The sequence below is a fragment of the Saccostrea echinata genome, unplaced genomic scaffold (assembly GCF_033153115.1).
Source record: "Saccostrea echinata isolate AGI-Se365-2 ecotype Australia unplaced genomic scaffold, CSIRO_AGI_Sech_v1 ptg000029l, whole genome shotgun sequence".
Lineage (NCBI taxonomy): Eukaryota > Metazoa > Mollusca > Bivalvia > Ostreida > Ostreidae > Saccostrea > Saccostrea echinata.
Window position 1 is genome coordinate 30,376,019 of NW_026889778.1, and position 21,890 is coordinate 30,397,908.

The 21,890-nt window shown below is 32.8% G+C and overlaps 2 protein-coding genes across 2 annotated transcripts in view; both read right to left on the reverse strand.

The window, feature by feature from the left end:
* LOC133194729 (ankyrin repeat and SOCS box protein 8-like) overlaps positions 1-19,973 on the reverse strand; it is a 48,665-nt gene extending 28,692 nt beyond the window's left edge. The window contains exon 1 of the mRNA XM_061330636.1: positions 19,881-19,973. The gene's annotated coding sequence lies outside the window, so the exon portion shown is untranslated. The remainder of the gene's footprint in view (positions 1-19,880) is intronic.
* Positions 1-21,890, reverse strand: part of LOC133195821 (actin-related protein 2/3 complex subunit 4) — a 206,564-nt gene that overhangs the window by 80,013 nt on the left and 104,661 nt on the right. The window lies entirely within an intron of this gene.

The following is a 21,890-nucleotide window of genomic DNA, read 5'->3' on the forward strand; positions in this document are numbered from 1 at the left end:
AAGGAAATTTGGTTGTTAGAGAAAGACAATTTTTAATAAACCATGTTGTATTGCTAAGTGAATCAGACACAGGAGATATATAATTATGCAGTACGTACAGTGTAACAGTCCAGTGATTTGACAGACTGGTTGCATAGTTATTGAACCTGATTATTACAGTTGATATTTGTAGGAATGTTGAGGTGAGCTTGTATATGTGCATATTTACTTGACACTGAAGGAATATGTATATGTTATGCTTTCCATGTAGTTGATAGGTGATTATTGACAAGTTTAACTTTAAGTGATTTGTATTTGTTTACTTGGAATAGTTTGTGCACATGTTTTGAGTTAAGTAGGAATCGATCAGCAAAAAAGTTGTAGAATTTTAGCTTAAAGTTGCCAGGGACTTTTAATTGGTATTCCCTAGTAGATAATCCATAGCTTTCTGGAAGATTTCTTGTTTTCCTGTAGTTATGTTCCCCAAACGAAGTTTGGGAACATATTGTTTTTACTCTGTTTCTTATTATTAGGGTCTTCCGTCTCCAACGGAAGACCCTTCTATTATTGTATTGTTTCTTTTTCACTTTTATTAGGGTCTTCCGTCTCCAACGGAAGACCCTTCTATTATTCTATTGTTTCTTTTTCACTATTATTATTATTATTTTTTTCTGTCCAAATTTTGTGCAGACGATTTCTCAGAGATGGTTGGATGGATTCACTTGAAATTTTCAGAGATGATGTATCATGATGTAAACCTAATACATTTTCTTTAATTTTTGAAAATTCACTTCCGGTCGGAAGTTATCGCCCTTTAATCGAATTTTTAGTGTCCATTTTGTCTACACAAAAACTCAAAAATGACAAAAGCTAGAGTGCTGAAATTTTCAGTGATAATAGAGGACATGTTCTAGTTGTGCACCTCAGTTTTCAAATTTTCTGGAAGTGCCTAGTATGGAAGCTCGGTAGGGGTCAAAATTTAGGACATGAATCAGGAGTGAATTTTCGAGACATTTTTTATCATATCTTCAAAACTATGAATATTTTCTTAAAACATATTGAACAGAAATTGTGTAGAATAATAAGATCTTTTTTACGATATCAAGAAAAAAGGGCTGACTTATCACATTAGGGGCCAAGAGGGGCCAAAAGTCTTAAATCCATAACTCTTAAACGATCAATATTTTGATATACATTACTAAACCAAAAATGTTTATCTGAACAATCTACAACTATATATTATAATAAAAATCTCATATGTTACATAATTAGGGGCCATAAGGGGCCAGAATGCTAAATCTTTGACGCTTTATATCTCGAAAATGGGAAATATTTTGATCAGCGATATTGAAAAAAAGATGTTCAAAATAATGTGCTAAACAATATGCAACCTTTCAATATTTGCTAAGCGTCCCCATTAAGGAGTTGAAGGGCCGGCTCCTAAATATTTCTTTTGCATATATCTCGGGAACGAAAAAAAATTCTGAATAGTTGTTAAACAAAATGTGTTCAAAATCATAAGAACTTTAATGTGATATCAAGAAAAAGGGGCTGGCCCCTCAAAATCGGGGCCGATAGGGGCCGAAAGTCTTTCATCAATAACTCTTTAACGATCAATATTTTGTATAAAATATTACTGCAGCAAAAATGTTTATCTGAGCAAACTACAACTATATATTATATTATTCACATCATATGTTACATAATTAGGGGTCGTGAGGGGCCGAAATACTAAATCTTTGACGCTTTATGTCTCGAAAGTGAGAAATATTTTGCTAAGCAATATTGAATAAAAGATATTAACAATAATGCTCTGAACAATATGCAACCTTTCAATATTTTCTAAATGTCTCCATTAAGGAGTTGAAGGGCCGGCCCCTAAATATTTCTTTTGCATACATCTCGGAAACGAAAAAGAATTTCTGAATAGTTGTTGAACAAAAAGTGTTCAAAATCATAAGAGCTTTAAGGTGATATCAAGAAAAAGGGGCTGGCCCCTCAAAATAAGGCCCGATAGGGGCCGAAACTCTTTCATCAATAACTCTTAAATGATCAATATTTTGTAATACATTACTAAGGCAAAATAGATCATCTTCACTTTCCTTAATTATATAACATGTTGTTGGCATCATATGTTATGTTATAACGGGACATTAGGGGCCAGAATGCTAAATGTTTGACGCTTTATAACTCGAAAGTGGGAAATATTTTCATAAGCAATATTGAATAAAAGATGTTCACAATAATGTCCTGAACAATATGTTACCTTTCAATTTTTGCTAAACGTTCCCATTAAGGAGTTGAAGGGCCGGCCCTATTATTTCTTTTGCAGATATCTCGGAAACGAAAAAGAATTTTTTGAATAGTTGTTGAACAAAAAGTGTAGTAGGGGCCAAGACGGGCCGAAAGTCTTTAATCTATAATCTTTAATGATCAATATTTTGTTATAGATTACTGAAGCAAAATTGGTCGTCTTAACAATTTATTTATATCATTATATTTGAACGAAAGTCTAAGTCAAATTCTTATCACATCTTATCAAAAATCGGACGGAAGACCCACTCGTTGCTCGCAACGAGATCGCATCTAGTTATTATTAGGGTCTTCCGTCTTCAGCGGAAGACCCTTCTATTATTCTTCGGTTTCTTTTTCACTTTTATTATTATTATTTTTATTCTTTTTTCTTCTTACAAATTTTGTGCAGACGATTTCTCGGAGATGGCTTTTTCAATTTCATTCAAATTTTCATGGTAGATGCGTTGACATCTGAAGTTTGTACCGGCAATTCCGTTAAGGGATATTAACTTCCGGTCGGAAGTTATCGCCCTTTTATCAAAATTTAGAGGACCTCCTTGTCTGCGATGGAACTCAAAAACGGCTTAAGCTAGAGCGCTGAAATTTTCAATGATGATAGAGGACATGTTGCCATTTTGCACCTGGGTTTGGATATTTTCCGGAAGTGCCTAGTATGGAAGCTCGGTAGGGGTCGAAATTTAGGACACGAATCATGAGTGAATTTTTGAGACATTTTGTATCATATCTTTTAAAGTATAATTATTTTGTTAAAACATATTGAACAATATTTGTGCAGAATAAAAAGATCTGTAAAATGATATCAAGAAAAAAGCGCTGACTCATCACATTAGGGGCCGATAGGGGCCGAAAGTCTTTAATCGATAACTCTTAAACAAGCAATATTTTTGTATACATTACTGAAGCAAAATTATTTATCTTAACAAACTACAACTATATATTATGATTTTTGCGTCATATGTTACATAAATAAGGGCCACAAGGGGCCAGAATGCTTAATCTTTGAAGCTTTATATCTCGAAAAGGGGGAACATTTTGAAAAGCAATATTGAACAAAAGTTGTTTAGAATGATGATCTGAATAATGTGCATCCTTTGAATTTTTCCTAAACAGCCCCTATAAGGACTTAAAGGGACGGCCCCTAAATATTTCAAGTCTACATATCTCGAAAACGAAAAGAAACTTTTGAATAGTTGCTGAACAAAAAGTCTTCAGAATTACAAGACCTTTCAAGTGATATCAAGAAAAAGGGGCTGACCCCTCAAATTAGGGGCTCAGAGGGGCCAAAAGTCTCTCATCTATATCTCCTTAACGTTAAATATTTTGATATTAATTATTGAAGCAAAAATGTTCATCTTTACAATTTGCAACTATATATCCTAAAATTTTCTTCAAATATTACGTAATTAGGGGCCATAAGGAGCTAGAATGCTTAATCTTTGACGCTTTATATATCGAAAAGGGGGAACATTTTGAAAAGCAATATTGAACAAAAGTTGTTTAGAATGATGATCTGAACAATGTGCATCCTTTGAATTTTTCCTAAACAGTTCCTATAAGGACTGAAAGGGACGGCCCCTAAATATTTCAAGTCTACATATCTCGAAAACGAAACGAAACTTCTGAACAGTTGTTGAACAAAAAGTCTTCAGAATTACAAGACGTTTCATGTGATATCAGGACCCCTCGAATTAGGGGCTCAAAAGGGCTAAAATTCTTTCATCTATAACCTTTTTACAGTAATGTTCATCTTCACGATCTGCTACTATAAATATTTTAAAATCTTCATCAAATATTGCGTTTTTGGTGGCATAATGATCAAAATTTTGTTAAACATAACTGAAGCAAATTGTATGTTTTCACTATTTATATATTTATAAACGAAAATCTCAGTCAAATTCGTATCTCATCTTATCAAAAATCGGACGGAAGACCCACTCGTTGCTCGCAACGAGATCGCATCTAGTTATTATTATTATTCCACTTTTTCTTTACAATTTTTGTGCAGAAGATATCTCGCAAACGGTTCAATCGATTTTCATGAAATTTTCAGGGGTAATGCCTTTTGATCTGAAGATGATCCTTTTTTGTTCAAATCCTTAAAATTCACTTCCGGTCGGAAGTTATCGCCCTTTGATCGATTTTCAGATAACCATTTTGTCGACACAAAAACTAAAAAACGGCAAAAGCTAGAGCGCTGAAATTTTCAGCGATTATAGACGACATGTTGAAGTTTTGCACCTGGGTTTTCAAATTTTCCGGAAGTACCTAGTATGGAAGCTCGGTAGGGTTCGAAATTTAGGACATGAATCAGGAGTGAATTTTCGAGACATTTTTCATCATATCTCTAAAACTATGGAGATTTTCTAAAAACATATTGAATAGAAATTGTGTATAATTACAAGATCTTTTATATGATATCAAAGAAAAAGGGCTGACTCATCACATTAGGGGCCGAGAGGGGCCGAAAGTCTTCAGTCAATAGCTCTTTAACGATCAAAATTTTGTAATGCATTACTGAAGCAAAAATGTTTATCTCAACAATTTACAACTATATATTATAATATTCACATCATATGTTACATCATTAGGGGCTATTAGGGGCCAGAATGCAAAATCTTTGACGCTTTATATTTCAAAAGTGGGAAATATTTTGATAAGCAATATTGAACAAAAGATGTTCAAAATAATGTTCTAAACAATATGAAATGTTTCATTGTTCTCTAAACGTACCCATTAAGGAGTTAAAGGGCCGGCCCCTAAATACTTCTTTTGCTAATATCTCGGAAACGAAAAAGAATTTCTGAATAGTTGTTGAACAAAAAGTGTTCAAAATCATAAGAGCTTTAAAGTGATATGAAGAAAAAGGGGCTGGCCCCTCAAAATAAGGGCAGAGAGGGACCGAAAGTCTTTAATCAAGAACTCGTTAACGATCAATATTTTGTAATGCATTACTGAAGCAGAAATGTTTATCTCAGCAATTTACAACTATATATTATGATATCTAAATCATATGTTACATAATTAGGGGCCAGGAGGGGCCAGAATGCTAAATCTGAGACGCTATATATCTCAAAAGTGTGAAATATATTGATATGCAATACTGAACAAAAGATGTTCAAAGTAATGTTCTGAACAATATGCAACTTTTTATTTTTTGCTTAACGTCCCCATTAAGGAGTTAAAGGGCCGGCCCCTAAATGCTTCTTTTGCAAATATCTGGGAAACGAAAAAGAATTTCTGAATAGTTGTTGAACAAAAAATGTTCAAAATCATAAGAGCTTTAAAGTGATGTGAAGAAAAAAGGACTGGCCCCTCAAAATAGGGGCTGAGAGGGGCCGATAGTCTTTGATGAATAACTCTGTAATGCTCAATATTTTGTAATTCATTACTGAAGCAAACATGTTTATCTCAACAATTTACAACTATATATTATAATGTTCACATCATATGTTACATAATTAGGGGCCACAAGGGGCCAGAATGACAAATCTGTGGCACTCTATATCCCGAAATTGGGAAATATTTTGATAAGCAGTGTTGAATAAAAGATGTTCAAAATAAGGTTTTAAACAATATGTAACCTTTTCGTTTTTGCTAAACGCCCCATTAAGGAGTTGAAGGGCCAGCCCCTAAATATTTCTTTTGCATACATCTCTGAAGTGAAAAAGAATTTCAGAATACTTGTTGAACAAAAATGTTCAAAATCATGAGAGCTTTAAGGTGATATCAAGGAAAAGGGTCTGACCCCTTAAATGAGGGGCCGAGAGCGACCGAAAGTATACAATCAATAACTCTTTAATGATCAATTTCTTGTGATATATTACTGAAGCGAAATAGTTCATGAGGTTGATGTCATATATTGCGCAATAAGGGGTCTTTAGGGGGCCAGATTGCATAATCTTTAGCTCAATATATCGAAAAGGAAGAATATTTTGATAAACAGTATTGAACAAAAGACGTTCAAAATAATATTCTGAACAATATGCACTCTTTCAATTTTTGCTAGACGTCCCCATTTAGGACTTGAAGGGCTGGCCCTTAATATTTCTTTTGCATATATCCCGAAAACAAAAAAAGAATTTCTGAATAATTGTTGAACAAAAAGTGTTCAAAATCATGAGAGCTTTAAGATGATATCAAGAAAAAGCTGACCTCTCACATTAGGGGCCAAGAAGGGCCAAAAGTCTTTAATCTATAACCCTTTAATGATCAATATTTTGTTAAACATTATTAAAGCAAAATTGTTTGTCTTAACAATTTATTCATATCATTATATTTGAACGAAAATCTCAGTCAACTTCTTATCTCATCTTCTCAACAATCGGACAGAAGAACCCACTCGTTGCTCGCAACGAGATCTCATCTTATTATTAAGTCTTCCGTTCACAACGGAAGACTTATAGTGATTGTATTGTTTCTTTTTATTATTATTATTATTATTCCTCCCAAATTTTGTGAGCGCGATTACTCAGAGATGGTTGGATAGATTTTCACAATTTTTCACATGATAGTAGGCTGATATATGAAGTTTATATAAAATTCCGTTTTTTGAAAAATTCACTTCCGGTCCGAAGTTACGGCCGAATTTCCAATTTTTAAATGGACTTTTGTCCGGAATTTTTCTCGGAAACGGTTTGAGGTAAAGATGTGAAATTTACAGGGGTATTAGATCATGACATTCTCTTTGTTTCGAAGTTGTTTTCGTGTGTTTCCGGTACTTCCTGTCCGAACCGGAAGTGAACTTGTGTTTGGTCAATTTTCAACTTTTTTGTTTTTTAATATTTTTTCAAGATATTATTATGTATAACAGAGGTTATTCTACAAATATTAAATATATAATTTGTTTCGAAATCAGATTCCAATTTTGTAGATTTTCGGTACCCTCATTTTCCCTATTTACCTAGTGTGTAGACAATGGGCAAAGAAAGATAACTCTGACTTGTAAGTGAGAATAGAACTTTCGAGATAAAGGCGGAAATAGTATCGATGACGGAAGAGACATATACACTCTCCATATCAAAATATTTAGACGTTCTATATTCACTCTTCAAAATTTAAGAGAACGTTGGTTACCGCTTCCAATGCATGTAAAGTTTGAAGTTGCCAGTGCAGTGTAAGTCTGTATTGACAGTTAATTGATTTACACATGAATATATCTAAAAAAAATTAATATATGTGCTAGGTAGCTAATTCAAGTAAATATATTATAAGCACTGAATATACATTTATAGTGATGGACAGGCATGCAATTTTATCTATCTCGTATAGTAAGTTCAGAATACGATAGTTATAAGCCTTCTATAATGTAGACGATTTATTATTCTCTATGATTTGAATGCGAAATTATCCCGATTTCCGAGTTTTATTTTCGATATTAAAAAATATTACATACACTCAAAAAGGAATTGAGCGATAGAAAATTGTAATACAGTACTGTTTTAAAGCCTTTATAAATAAATTGATATCTGCCACTTAAAAGAAAGAAAATCAATCTATAGATTAGATTTGGTTATTACATGTATATTTGATAAAAAGTTAAATTATTTATGACACATGATCTATACTCTATATACCCAAGAAATTATAAAAGATGTGAAAAGACGATTCTTGGATTTTTGTGAAATACTCAAAGAGTTAAAAAAAATATGTGAAAACGCGATTCTGTGTGAAATAATGCTACGCTATATGTTTCTTTTGAAAAAAAAAACCATGATAAAAAAAATTGCACAGGTCTCTTGATATGTGGGATAAGTATACCTGAATGAACACAATTTTATGCAGTGATATATAATTATGTACATGCAACTGACGTCCGTACTTTTCCTTATAATTCCTAAAACATAAAACTATCTAATTCCTTTGAAGCCTCCTCCCCCTCCCCCCCCCCCCCCCCGTCTTGATTAATATTTGGAGACGTTCGTGCAGCTAGGCATTTGAATTATATATTCGGTTTAGATTTAAATCTGGAACATGTGAATATAATTACCATTTACATGTATACAGAATTTCATATTCTATAATGGTAGATTTGTCATTATGAAATGTTCAATTTACGTCTGAGAGAGAGAGAGAGAGAGAGAGAGAGAGAGAGAGAGAGAGAGAGAGAGAGAGAGAGAGATAAGACAGAGAGGAGAGAGAGAGATTCCCTCTTAATCCCGATCCTCCTATCCATTTACATAGACCAAAAATTAGTTCTATATCGGTCACACCCATTCTTTATTAAATGTTTTCTGATTTCATAGTCATGGTCACATTCTGTATATTTTTCAGCTTAAAAAGTATCACACGGAGTGCACCTGTGTTGACCTGTCAATCAAAATCACTTGACGCTGTATGCACTGCAATTAAGTAGCCTGAGTTCGAAATGATCTTGAAGTATGATCTTTAAGTAAATCTGATGCAACAAACTTGTGAAAAAGTAGAATAAAATAAAAAATAAAATATCTCGGTATTATGAACTTCGATTGTGGGACGTGGAGACCGGTCCTTTGGATGAGATCGTATAAATCGAGGTCCCTTGTCGCAGAAGGTGCTGGCATAAAAAAGATTCCCCAATGCTCAATTGCGATAAGTGCCAAAGTATAGGACAAAAATTTGCAGTCTCCACCGGCGAGTGGTGGCGTCTCCATGCGAGTGAAAAATTCTGGAGAGGGACGTTAAACAACATACGTATAATCAATCAATCAATCAAATCGATTGCTGAAGAATTACTGTAATTGAATAATCTGTCTTATAGGTATGCTGTCAAATCTTGATATTATAACTTTACAAAACTCAGTGACTTTACGTTTAATGTGATACTAACTTAATTCATTATAGTTTTTTATAACACCAACACAATTATGCCAAAATATACACACAATGAAGTTTATGATAGTACGGTGTTCGTTCGTCTGTTTGTTTGTCTTAGAAATGATTGCAAACAATTTTTTTTATTAAATTGCTAATGATATACGTTTATCTCTTATAGGTGCAAAATGTATTATACAAGATTGATAATGAAAATCAAAGTACCTGAAGTACTGAAAGGACTTTTTTTCCAGTTTTTTTTTCTTTCACAGTAAATATGATATGTATGTTTTTTACACAGAAAAAAAAGCAAATTCTTACAGATTTAGAAGAACGGAAGACTTTTTTGTTGCCATGGCAACAAGAGTCTAGTTATTATTATTATTCTTTTTTTCTACTTTCTTCTCCGGTACTTTTTTGTCCGGGAGTGTTCTCATAGAACCACTCATCCGATTGACATGAAACCTTTTTAGGGTTAATAGGCATGTTGTGTAGGTGTTCGGAACGAAGGTCATTTTGCGCGCATATGCATGCACGTGCGCGCGCGTGCAATGAGTGAAATGACTGATATACTTGATGAAGCGGTAACTTTTATATTTCTTGATGAATTGCTTTGAAACTCAAAATATAAAGATATATTAGTAGTCTAGACAAGATAACATGGTCAAATTAGCATGAACTCACGCGCATGCACGTGCGCTCTTCTCTGATTGGCTGATACAAAAATCTCAATGATTTCCTTGTTTTTTGACAAAATACTTTGAAATTTAGAATATAAGTATATATTATAAGGTGCTACAACATGTTATATAGGAAATTTCTTGAAAACACGCGCATGCAGGTGTGCTGCAATCTGATTTATTGAAACTTTAAATGTCTATAACTCCCTTCAAGTTGGTTTTCAACAAAACAGGATGAAATTTACATGGATAGGCACATAGAGCTCCTACATTATGATACTATCAAAATTGAATGCAAGGCCATGCATGCGCGTATGCTGAATTTTGATTGGCTAATACTTAAAGGGTTACAGCTCTCTTATTTTTCAATGAAATTCTTTAATATTTAAAACGAATGTATGTATTGTGAGACACTATAAGATAATTAATATGAAAAATGTAGAAAACATGTGCAAGCACATGCGCTGAAATTTGATTGGCTAATACCCATATGGCTATATCGGAGTAGTTTTCCAATGAAATACCCTTAAAAATAAAGTGTCCATCTATATTACAAAAGTATTGTCTAATTTATTGAAGCTTGTAGGGAATGGGGCATCATAAGGGATTGGGGAGCCGCTTGGGGAACATCTGTAACGGTTCCCGTTACAATTAGCACTAGTTTAACTTGTTTTCAGTTGATTTTCAGGGGTTTATTGTCCAGTTGTAAACTGATAGAATTCTGAATTGTTTACAAACTTGGTCGCAGGTCAAGCCCGATTGTAAAAGTTCGATAGATTAGGGATGTTTGGAGTTAATTGTGTTATTTCATGGACAATGATTAGTCTATTTCCATTTAGAAATGCATTTGGTGATAGTTTAAAATCAGAATAATGTTTTGTATGTTGTAATTAGATTTTTCTATGGACTTTGCTACTTACGGGAAATGTCATGAGAGATTCTCCAACATCTTCCGACATTTCCAATGTTTTCCAACTTGTACATCATGTTTTTAATTTTTTTTAAAAAAAGAAGAGATTCAAGGAATTTTTGCTCTTCTGCTATGATCATTTATTTAGAGATTCTGGGTTTTTGTGGTAAGAAGTAAGCATAGGTTTGGCCTTCTTGAATTCAGACTTAAAAATACAATGTATCTAATTTTATTGAAGAAGAGCCAGGGATACTTCCAGCTCATTTTAGGAACTTCTGGAATATTTGTGGAAGTTCTGGCCAATTTTAGTGACATTACATGTACTAACATTTGCTGTTTGTTAGAATTTTTAGTAAATTGGTGATAAATTTGAAAATTAAATAAATTAAATTATTTGAAAATCTTTTAATTTATACATTTAGCTGAGGATTTCTAAATTTTGCTATTGTTTTATAATGGAATTCAGATTTGGGAATTTTCAGGAATTTTACTAGTGATTAGGAAATTTAATTATTAGGAAATTATTGGTTTTTAATTTTCATCCAGTAGGTCTAAGAGAAATTTTGAGAATTATTAATTTAAACTTTGAAGTTTTACTTTTCCAACATAAGCATTGTGGGAGAAGTTGGTTATATATACAGACAGTGACTATATACAGACAGACTGATACAGAGTTTAGATTTGTTATTGCTTGTTTCATTTCATTTAATTATATTAAATTGTATTTTGTCTTATTTCAAGATTTCAAGATTTACAAGGGTTTCTAAGTTGAAGATTTCCAGCTAAGCTGGGAATGTGGGATATTAGTAAAGATTAAGTTAGAAGATTCTGGGTACCTAGAGAGAATTTTATTGACTGAGAGATTTAATTCATTTATTAATAAATTTAGAGTAACTTAGAGAGTTTGAGTTAATAATAGGAGGTATAGGTTGTAGACAGTGGAGATTGATTGAGTTGAGCAGTCTAAAGTTTATTGATTATAAAGGGAAATAATTTAGAATTTAACACTGTGTCAATTAAAGGGAGGTGATTAAGTGTTAAATTGTCAAGTAAGTATTAAATTTGAAACCATTATGCCACACAAGCCCTTCTTGGCTCAGATGAGTCTGAGAGAGTATAGACCTATTACAACAGGATCACATTGCTTTCATTTCTTTCCTTACTCGGGAATTTGTGAAAACCTGCTAGTTTTTCACTAGCCCATAAATTTCTAAATCTGCAGAGACCATTTTTACTAACTTAATTATAATCCACAGGCATCAATCAGGATAGTGAGTTTTTGTGAAGAATATTACTCCAGTTCAAAACTATACTTCATGATCCTAAAAATATTGGGAAGTGGTGTTTAATTTGGATAATTTTAATGATGAAGACTCCCAGGAATAAACATATCGAAAGTCATGCCATCTAAATGAAGATCATATTTTATTATGAGCTGAAGTGGAAACCTTCATCAAAATTAATAGAGGAAAGATTTATAAGGCTTATATATTAAAGCTTACAATACCTAATAAAATGGTTTATATGGCATATATAGCACAGACTGCTTATAAGTTTAGATACTACAATGTAATTATAGTAAGGAAGTAAGTAATCATTTATTATAATAGTGACATTGTGCATTATAAACATTGTAAGTTATATATTGAAATCAAAATAAACATTGAACTAAACTGCACCCGGTCCATTGGACCTATATAAGCATGCAGATAAATCACTTTGTCCATTAAATTATGTAGAGATTTGTTTCTACGGATAAAAGCTGTTTATATAAATTTGGCTGATTTTATCTGGTAATTTTGATTTAACGAATTGAACAAATAATGAGTATTATTATTTTGATGTCAGACCAGTATATAATCTATACTGTTTGGTGATCTGGTTTGTGGTCCAAAGTGTTAAAAAGTGGTATAGATGGTAAATGTCTAAGATTTATAAAAAATATGTACAGTGGTATTAAATCGAAGATATATATTGATCAAAATATCTCTGAATTTTTCATGTGTAACCTTGGGGTAAGATAAGGGGAGAATTTATCCCCATTTCTTTTTACTTTATATATTAACAATTTAGAAAACTATTTATTGCAGAATGATACCAAATTCTATGTATTACTTTCCAAATCACTCAAAAGGATCAAGATTATGACATACTGCTTTTAAATATACATGTCAAAATGAATAGGAAAATCTAGATTATATCAACTGAAACAATGTGATTTCATTGAATTATCATTATTAAATTGGAAAGATGTATACTCTAAATATAGTGTAAAATTTAGAACTATAAATGGAATCACACAAAAAGAGTAAAATAATGTGTGTGGAAGGGGGCTTAATTACAATATTGTTGAATGCAGTGTATAATGCAGATCTGTTGATTCAGATGAAGATCGGTTGGTAAGGACACTCAGTATACACTGTACCTATTGTTCTCCTGAGCAGGTGTGAAACTGTAAAACCTTGCAATTCACATAGAATATACAAGAAATATACAGATCTCCTTATGTTCTCCATAGGATAGGTGTGAAAATTAAAATCCCTTGCAATGTACAATGAGGAAAATATGTTGGGATGGGGTTGACAGTCATTTTAAATCAGCTTTTGGTCTAAATTTTTTCCCCCAGTTATTCATTTGTAACTATTGAAATAAAACTTTTGAAGAAAAAAAATCCAAAATAGTTCTGTATGAATTTCCCATTTTGACTCTGAATTTCTTTTCAATCCAAACATTCTGGGATATATGTGAACCCCATTTCCCCATTATGGCAACCTTAATTTAGGAAACAAGAGAACATATATTAAGATTTTTTTTAAATTTAATTAATATATAAATTTATCCAGTAAAAGTTTTATTTTTCATTCAATGAGTAGTAAATCTTCTCAGTCATTTTAAAAATAAAATTTTTTCAATCATTTGATAAAGCACATCCCCCCCCCCCCCCCCAATGATGTTAAAATATTTACCTGTATTTATAAAAATTAAAGGTTTTAACAGCTGATGGAAATATTTCTATAAAATATCTGTAAAATATAGCTTTTATCAAGTGGAAATACTAGTATTTCTATCAATATTCAAATATATATCTAAGAAATCAGCTCGCATTCCTGTTTTCAATTGAGTGTATGTGTATAAGTGTTAAATTTCCTGTAAATAGCTTTATTTATCAAAGGTCTCAATGACTATTATCGTTCACATTAATTTGATTAAAGAATGTCTGACATTAAACAAGGTTCTATCAATGTTAATCTATATTTACTAATTCATATTTGTTTATATTTTTACAAAAATTTTGTTTTTGCTTTAACAAAGATTCTATAAAAGATGTAATAACAAAATGACAAACTGTAAAAAATATTAAGATTCTTAGAATTTAACTGTCATCATGATGAAGATCAATCTCACAACTGATGGGCCGCTGATTTTCTTTTAACATATCATTTTGTTTGCGGACTGCATGTGCAGCTAGAGTATTCAAAATTGCAGTAAACTGATCATAATTGCAAGAAGTTTTAAATTGGCACCGTAACATGACAGATTATACATATAATCATAATGTCAATTTGTTTTGGATTAACAATTTCTTTCCGTTATTTTCTTTTCATAGAAGAATCATGACAATGTTGTCATAAATTCAGGTAATTTTATTGCTATATCATGTATATAGGTTTAACTGCAATCTGATTCATATCACAGAAAACAAGATTTCAAAGATGCTGACATATTTTCATCTGTCTATATATCGATCTGTTTATAAGAGATGCTCGTGAGCTGTTCATTACAAACGGGTACCCCTGGCCCACTTCCATCCACTCAATATACGTGTTGTGTCTTAATTAAATTTCTAATTTACGGTACATATTTTTTTTTTAAACCTTATTAACATGTTTTATGATAAATAGCTTGAAGTCAGTTTAAATGTATTTATTAAATTACTTTATTCTTTCTTTCACTTGGAATAAAAAAAATGACATCGATAGTATAATACATAATTATATTTATTGATCATACAGCATTTTTGATAAGGTTACTTTGATGACTACGTTTCTTAAAACTTGCATTTTTAAAAAGCACTTTATCACTTTTTAAGTTTTAATGACCTAGCCAGATCACATTTTCACATTTCTCTACAAATTATGCACCAACTGACAAAAAATTTCTTGTTTCTAGTTCTCTAATCTAGATCAGCCCAAAAAAGGGTTTGGACAAATTTGGTCATATCATTTACATTTATAAATTAAAGTCACCAGTGACTTCAGGTAAGGTGCAACACACCCTCTACTAAAGATGCATTTGTCAATCAAGTAGGATAATTCTATAAGCCAAATAATTTTCCAGTTATGAGCCTGACAGGTTTTTCTATATTTGGCCATATCATCTTATAAAATTAAAGTTTAATTAAATTTAATTAAAGTTTACAGTGACCTAATTTTAAAAATAAAAAAAAAATGTAAAAAGAAGAAAAATTGTCCAATCAACATGGAAATACTAGGTACACATCTTCATGTAGTACGTGAATAAGGAGTGTATAAATTTTCAGACAAATCTATGTAGTACTTAGTCTGGACCAGATCATATCTGTTTACATACACTCTGACGGACATGCTGATATCAATTCTAATATAATTCCTAAACTTCATGTTCCTTAGCAGGGGGTATAATTATTACATGTACAGACTTTGATCATGTACATATATATACTGCTCAGATATGGCAAAAATTAATAAACAAAAGTTTTGCATGAGTGAATTATACTTCAAGAGCATGGTTGTACAAAATGAATTTTAAAGTTTAATTATCAAATTTCTGATTCTCTAAAGTCTAAATAATAATATTTATTTCTTCATGAACCCCCCCCCCCCCCCCCAAATAGTATTAGAAATTATGGAAGTTTTAAAACCATCACATTAATTTTGTTGTTTAAAATTAAGATATTTTTTAATACATGTACAATAATTAATTCCCAAACTTGTAAAAGATAATGGGGAGATTATCAAGACCAGCTTGAAATCTAAAACAAAGCAATTTTATGAAAATTTATATCCTACACCTAAACAAAGAACTAAATAAAATAGACAGAAATTCTGGGTTCAATTTCAAAGATTATATTCACAAACTTTAAGTTATCTAGAGGGCAATCTTAGCTGCAGAACTGTAGCATTATATATGCATGGTTTTACATTTTATTTTTTGATCATAATGCTACAGATCCCACAATGCAAATAATCATGAATAATATGGTGCAATTTATGGTGCAAGATTTTCTGCACATGGTTGGGGAGAATTTCTCTACTTTCCAGCATTTGTCAATCAACTACCTTTTACTCCCTAATTCTGGACAATTTTTTAACCAGACTGAATATATTTTATCCACCTCCTGACCCTTTACAATCGTCTCTACAGACCAATAAACTCGCTTGTTTTGAATAATCTAGCTGCCATATCCGACAAAAATTCAAAACAAATACTAAAGTTAATTGGTCTGTAGTGACATGCAACTATAAATGGTTAGAAGGTGGATAAAATATACAGTTTGCATTAAAAATATGTTGCACCGTAAATTGCACCATCTTTGCACCATCTATAGCGTTATGGTCAAAGACTAATACAAGTGTATAAACGGGAAACCATAACGCTACAGTTCTGCAGCTAGGGGAATCTAGTCTTTATAGAAAGTAAAATTATATATTAAAAGTGGCTTCTATAACTTAACTAAATGAAGGCCAATAAGACACCTGGTACTCAGATGGCTTAATTTAATTTTCTGGAGATCGAGTTTTTAAAGATTTTAATTTCTGAAACATCTCGGAATATTTGTTATCAGGCCCATTAGTATATACATGTAATGTATCCATATGTATGAAAATGATAGTGTGTCAATCACACAGAGGCCCTCGTGTGCGCAGTGGTTAGAGCGTCTGCTCTAAAGAGTCACGGAGTAAGGTGCTGCCATCCCTACGTCGTGAGTTCGAATCCACTGAGGAATTGGAGACCTGTCCTTAGGATGAGACCAAATAAACCGAGGTCCTGTGTCACAATAGGAATTGGCACAAAAGAGATCCCTCACTGCTCAATAGCCCTGAGTGCCGAGTATAGGTATAAATTTGCAGCCCTCCACTGGCAAGTGGTGGCTTTTCCATACAAGTGAAAAATTCTCAAGAAGGGTGTTAAAAAAAAAACAACAACAACAAACATACATACACAGAGGCATGATTGGAATAATCACTATTTTACCTATAGGATACAGACCTATAGACAATAAATTGGCATCTAATTATTTTTTTAATATTATACATAAAATAGCTTGTAGTACCGTTGCAAATATTTGGATAAACTTATCAGTCCTGATAAAACTGGTTTCATCTATAAGTTTTAGGTTAACAAAGGTAAAACACACGATTAACTTATGACATATTATGCAGTATACTGAAGAGAAAGTCTCAGATGCTTGGTCTTTTCCTATTGTTTGATTTTGAGGTACGGGTAACTTTCAATACTGCTTAATAGAATTTTATACCAAATTTAAGAATTAGTTTCCATGAAGTTTGGACCCAATATCCATAAATGGGTTAATTACATTATTTTATCATATAATTTCTTTGGCTATGGATAAAGGTGGCCATCTCTCATGATCACCCTTTAATATCCAAAGAAGAAAAAGACAAGGTCTTTCTTTATCACCTTATAATTTCCTATTCTGTGCAAAACTTTTAGCTGGATGTAAATACAAATATTAAAGAGAAGTTCAGCCTAATCTAAAACCTTGTACCCATTTCTTAGGGCTTGTATCCTGCCGGACCCATGTGTACCCCGAGTAACCTGTGTACCCCTTAGCATTAGCTCTGTCCCTGAAATTTTAAATCAAGAACTTTTGGCCTCTTGGTCCTTGAATCCATTTCTTTAAGTGTTGTAACCTGTTGTACCCAAGTGTACCCTTTGTAACCCCTGTACCCTGTCCTTAAGCTCTCTTGTGTGATATTTTAACTTAGAAAAAACTAGACAACTAAACCCTTGTATCCCTTTATAATAGTGTTGTAACCATCTGTACCCAAGTGTACCCTTTGTAACCCCTGTACCCTGTGCTTCAGCTCTCTTATGTGATATTTTAACTTAGAAAATCTTGGCTTCTAAACCCTTGTATCCCTTTATAATAGTGTTGTAACCAGCTGTACCCAAGTGTACCCTTTGTAACCCCTGTACCCTGTGCTTCAGCTCTCTTGTTTGATTTTTTAACTTAGAAAAAAAACTAGACTTCTAAACCCTTGTATCCCTTTATAATAGTGTTGTAACCAGCTGTACCCAAGTGTACACTTTGTAACCCCTGTACCCTGTGCTTCAGCTCACTTGTTTGATTTTTTAACTTAGAAAAAAACTAGACTTCTAAACCCTTGTATCCCTTTATAATAGTGTTGTAACCATCTGTACCCAAGTGTACCCTCTGTAACCCCAGTACCCTGTGCTTCAGCTCTCTTGTTTGATTTTTTAACTTAGAAAAAAACTAGACTTCTAAACCCTTGTATCCCTTTATAATAGTGTTGTAACCATCTGTACCCAAGTGTACCCTCTGTAACCCCTGTACCCTGTGCTTCAGCTCTCTTGTTTGATTTTTTAACTTAGAAAAAAACTAGACTTCTAAGCCCTTGTATCCCTTTATAATGGTGTTGTAACCAGCTGTACCCAAGTGTACCCTCTGTAACCCCTGTACCCTGTGCTTCAGCTCTCTTGTTTGATTTTTTAACTTAGAAAAAAACTAGACTTCTAAGCCTTTGTATCCCTTTATAATGGTGTTGTAACCATCTGTACCCAAGTGTACCCTCTGTAACCCCTGTACCCTGTGCTTCAGCTCTCTTGTGTGATATTTTAACTTAGAAAATCTTGGCTTCAGAACCCTTGTATCCCTTTATAATAGTGTTGTAACCATCTGTACCCAAGTGTACCCTCTGTAACCCCTGTACCCTGTGCTTCAGCTCTCTTGTTTGATTTTTTAACTTAGAAAAAAACTAGACTTCTAAACCCTTGTATCCCTTTATAATAGTGTTGTAACCATCTGTACCCAAGTGTACCCTTTGTAACCCCTGTACCCTGTGCTTCAGCTCTCTTGTTTGATTTTTCAACTTAGAAAAAAACTAGACTTCTAAGCCCTTGTATCCCTTTATAATGGTGTTGTAACCAGCTGTACCCAAGTGTACCCTCTGTAACCCCTGTACCCTGTGCTTCAGCTCTCTTGTTTGATTTTTTAACTTAGAAAAAAACTAGACTTCTAAGCCTTTGTATCCCTTTATAATGGTGTTGTAACCATCTGTACCCAAGTGTACCCTCTGTAACCCCTGTACCCTGTGCTTCAGCTCTCTTGTGTGATATTTTAACTTAGAAAATCTTGGCTTCAGAACCCTTGTATCCCTTTATAATAGTGTTGTAACCATCTGTACCCAAGTGTACCCTCTGTAACCCCTGTACCCTGTGCTTCAGCTCTCTTGTTTGATTTTTTAACTTAGAAAAAAACTAGACTTCTAAACCCTTGTATCCCTTTATAATAGTGTTGTAACCATCTGTACCCAAGTGTACCCTTTGTAACCCCTGTACCCTGTGCTTCAGCTCTCTTGTTTGATTTTTCAACTTAGAAAATCTTGGCTTCAGAACCCCTGTATCCCTTTATAATAGTGTTGTAACCATCTGTACCCAAGTGTACCCTCTGTAACCCCTGTACCCTGTGCTTCAGCTCTCTTGTGTGATATTTTAACTTAGAAAATCTTGGCTTCAGAACCCTTGTATCCCTTTATAATGGTGTTGTAACCATCTGTACCCAAGTGTACCCTCTGTAACCCCTGTACCCTGTGCTTCAGCTCTCTTGTTTGATTTTTTAACTTAGAAAAAAACTAGACTTCTAAACCCTTGTATCCCTTTATAATAGTGTTGTAACCAACTGTATCCAAGTGTACCCTTTGTAACCCGTGTACCCTCTGCTTCAGCTTTGTTTTTATAATTTAGTTTACAAAAGCACTACAGAATATCTACTTTCATTTTCAGTAGGAATATATAGCGTACCCTTTTTGTAACCTTTTGTCCATACATTTCATAAGGATGTACCCTAGGGTACAAAAGTATCACCTAAAAACGCAGTACCAATTTCTTGCCATATCTAACGGACTGACTCTGGCTTAACAGAATGAGAGTTTCAACATCAGACTCTTAAACTTACAACTTACATAAGATAAGATGGCTGTTGGTCATCTTGGCCGTTTTGAGTGTGGCTTCTCGTCAATTCCTGCGGACACCACTAACTGTCGCCAGTGCTCAGATTTGCTCTGAAAATAGAAATCCCTAGCGGTAGCCTTGCAATTCGGCACTCGTATAATTAGACCCAAAACCACAACGGTTACAACGTCGAATGGGCAGGCCCTGATTGACCTAATTCTAAAATATGAAGAAGTATTCTGCCAAAACAAGTTTCATTTCTGATTATAATTAGGACACTAATTGTCTATAAAATTTATGAAAGAAAAACATCTTTAAAAAATATATTTTTTTTCACTTCGACAGATAAAATTCACACGGGTATATAACGTTACCTTTACATACGAACAATTAATTGCTCAAGGCGGATTCCGTCCAGAATTTGGCTGGACACCAAGCGTGTTCCGCTTGGAATCCACAGATTTCAGGCGTAATACAGGAGGAGACAGAACTTTCTGATATTCCGTCTTAGAGATTCCGCCTAATTTTACTGAACAGATTTCGGTCATCAAATTCTAGGCTGAATTAAGGTCAAGATCTAGTAAATGAAAAGAGCCTACAGATTTCTCAAACTTGAGAAATAAATTCCTTTTATGATGCTTTATAACTATAGCGCGGTCAAATAAGGTGTATCGGGGTATAATTTGCAAGAAAACAAGACGAAAAACCATCTTGTAAACTGTCATTTTCAATGAAAAATTAAGAAAGCCAGTCAAGAATATGGGAATTTTTTCCATATCAGACGAAGGAAATGTATTCAGATTGCCTACAGTCTCTCAGAAAACGGTAATTTGTATGTTCTTAACCTCTTCTTTAAAATAATGTAAAATTGAATATAGGCATCGGGATTACTTTTCACATCATTTCAAATTGAATGCTATGAAAATACTTTATTTTCTACATAATTCTATTGGAGCTGTAAAGTACGAGAAAAGGAAAGTTTAAATTGATTATGACGTCATAATGGATCTAGCACCGAAAAGACGGTCTAAAGTCATTTACTAGATCTTGACCTTAAGTATAGGAGGAAATAGCTGGAAATCATAATAGCACGGTCAGACTTTCTGTGCAGAGGTTGGTTATAAATAAGTTTGAATTTGGTTAATTATTGGAGGGAACAGCATTAGGGCAGTGATGAAGTTCTAGATTTGGAGAACAATTTTGTTTTCTTGATGCTTAGTGATATGGATATGGAATTAATCATGTTAATAGGGACAAATAAATGAGAGATAAGTGTGATCTTATATTCTTATTATACCTTTATCTGTTTATATATGTTTGTAAAATGATTAGTTGAATTCTGATGTAATCTTTATAGATCATGCAATACTTAAGGACAGATAATACAAACGAAAAAATGAATGCCTGGATAGGTATATATTTTTGGACCTATTTTGGTTCTAAATGATTAGAATATTAAATTTCTAAAATATTAAGAAATTGTGAACTTTCTACGATGTTCAAAAGTCCACCTTTTTGCAACTATCCTTATTAATCTATACAAATTTCTGTCACTTTAAATCCAATTATTGTTTAAAAGAAAAAGAAAAATCTATATGCGGTTAAACTTATTCAATTTACTTATATTAACATGACTTTAGTTGTTATTTTCAACATTTTTTTTTTATAAAAAATTGTTTGTATCATCTGTCCTTAATTATAACTTTGACTTTACTGTACACAAGTAATCATGAATTAGTTAATATATGATTGTACTAAATCTGATTTTGGTAATAAATAAGAATCTCATTCTGATAAGCCAAATCCAGAACACATCTTTAAATTGAAACATACAACGTTCATTATTATTATAAAAAAAAATTCAGTTATAGTCTTAACTTTACTGTAGCTTCTAGTCTTTGAGTGCAATGAAGCAAATTTTTAAAAATGTATTTTTCAGTTTTCACCAAATTTATGCAACTAACCTGAGAGGCATTATTTTAAATATAAATAGACTAAACAATAAATTTGGTTGAAATAGG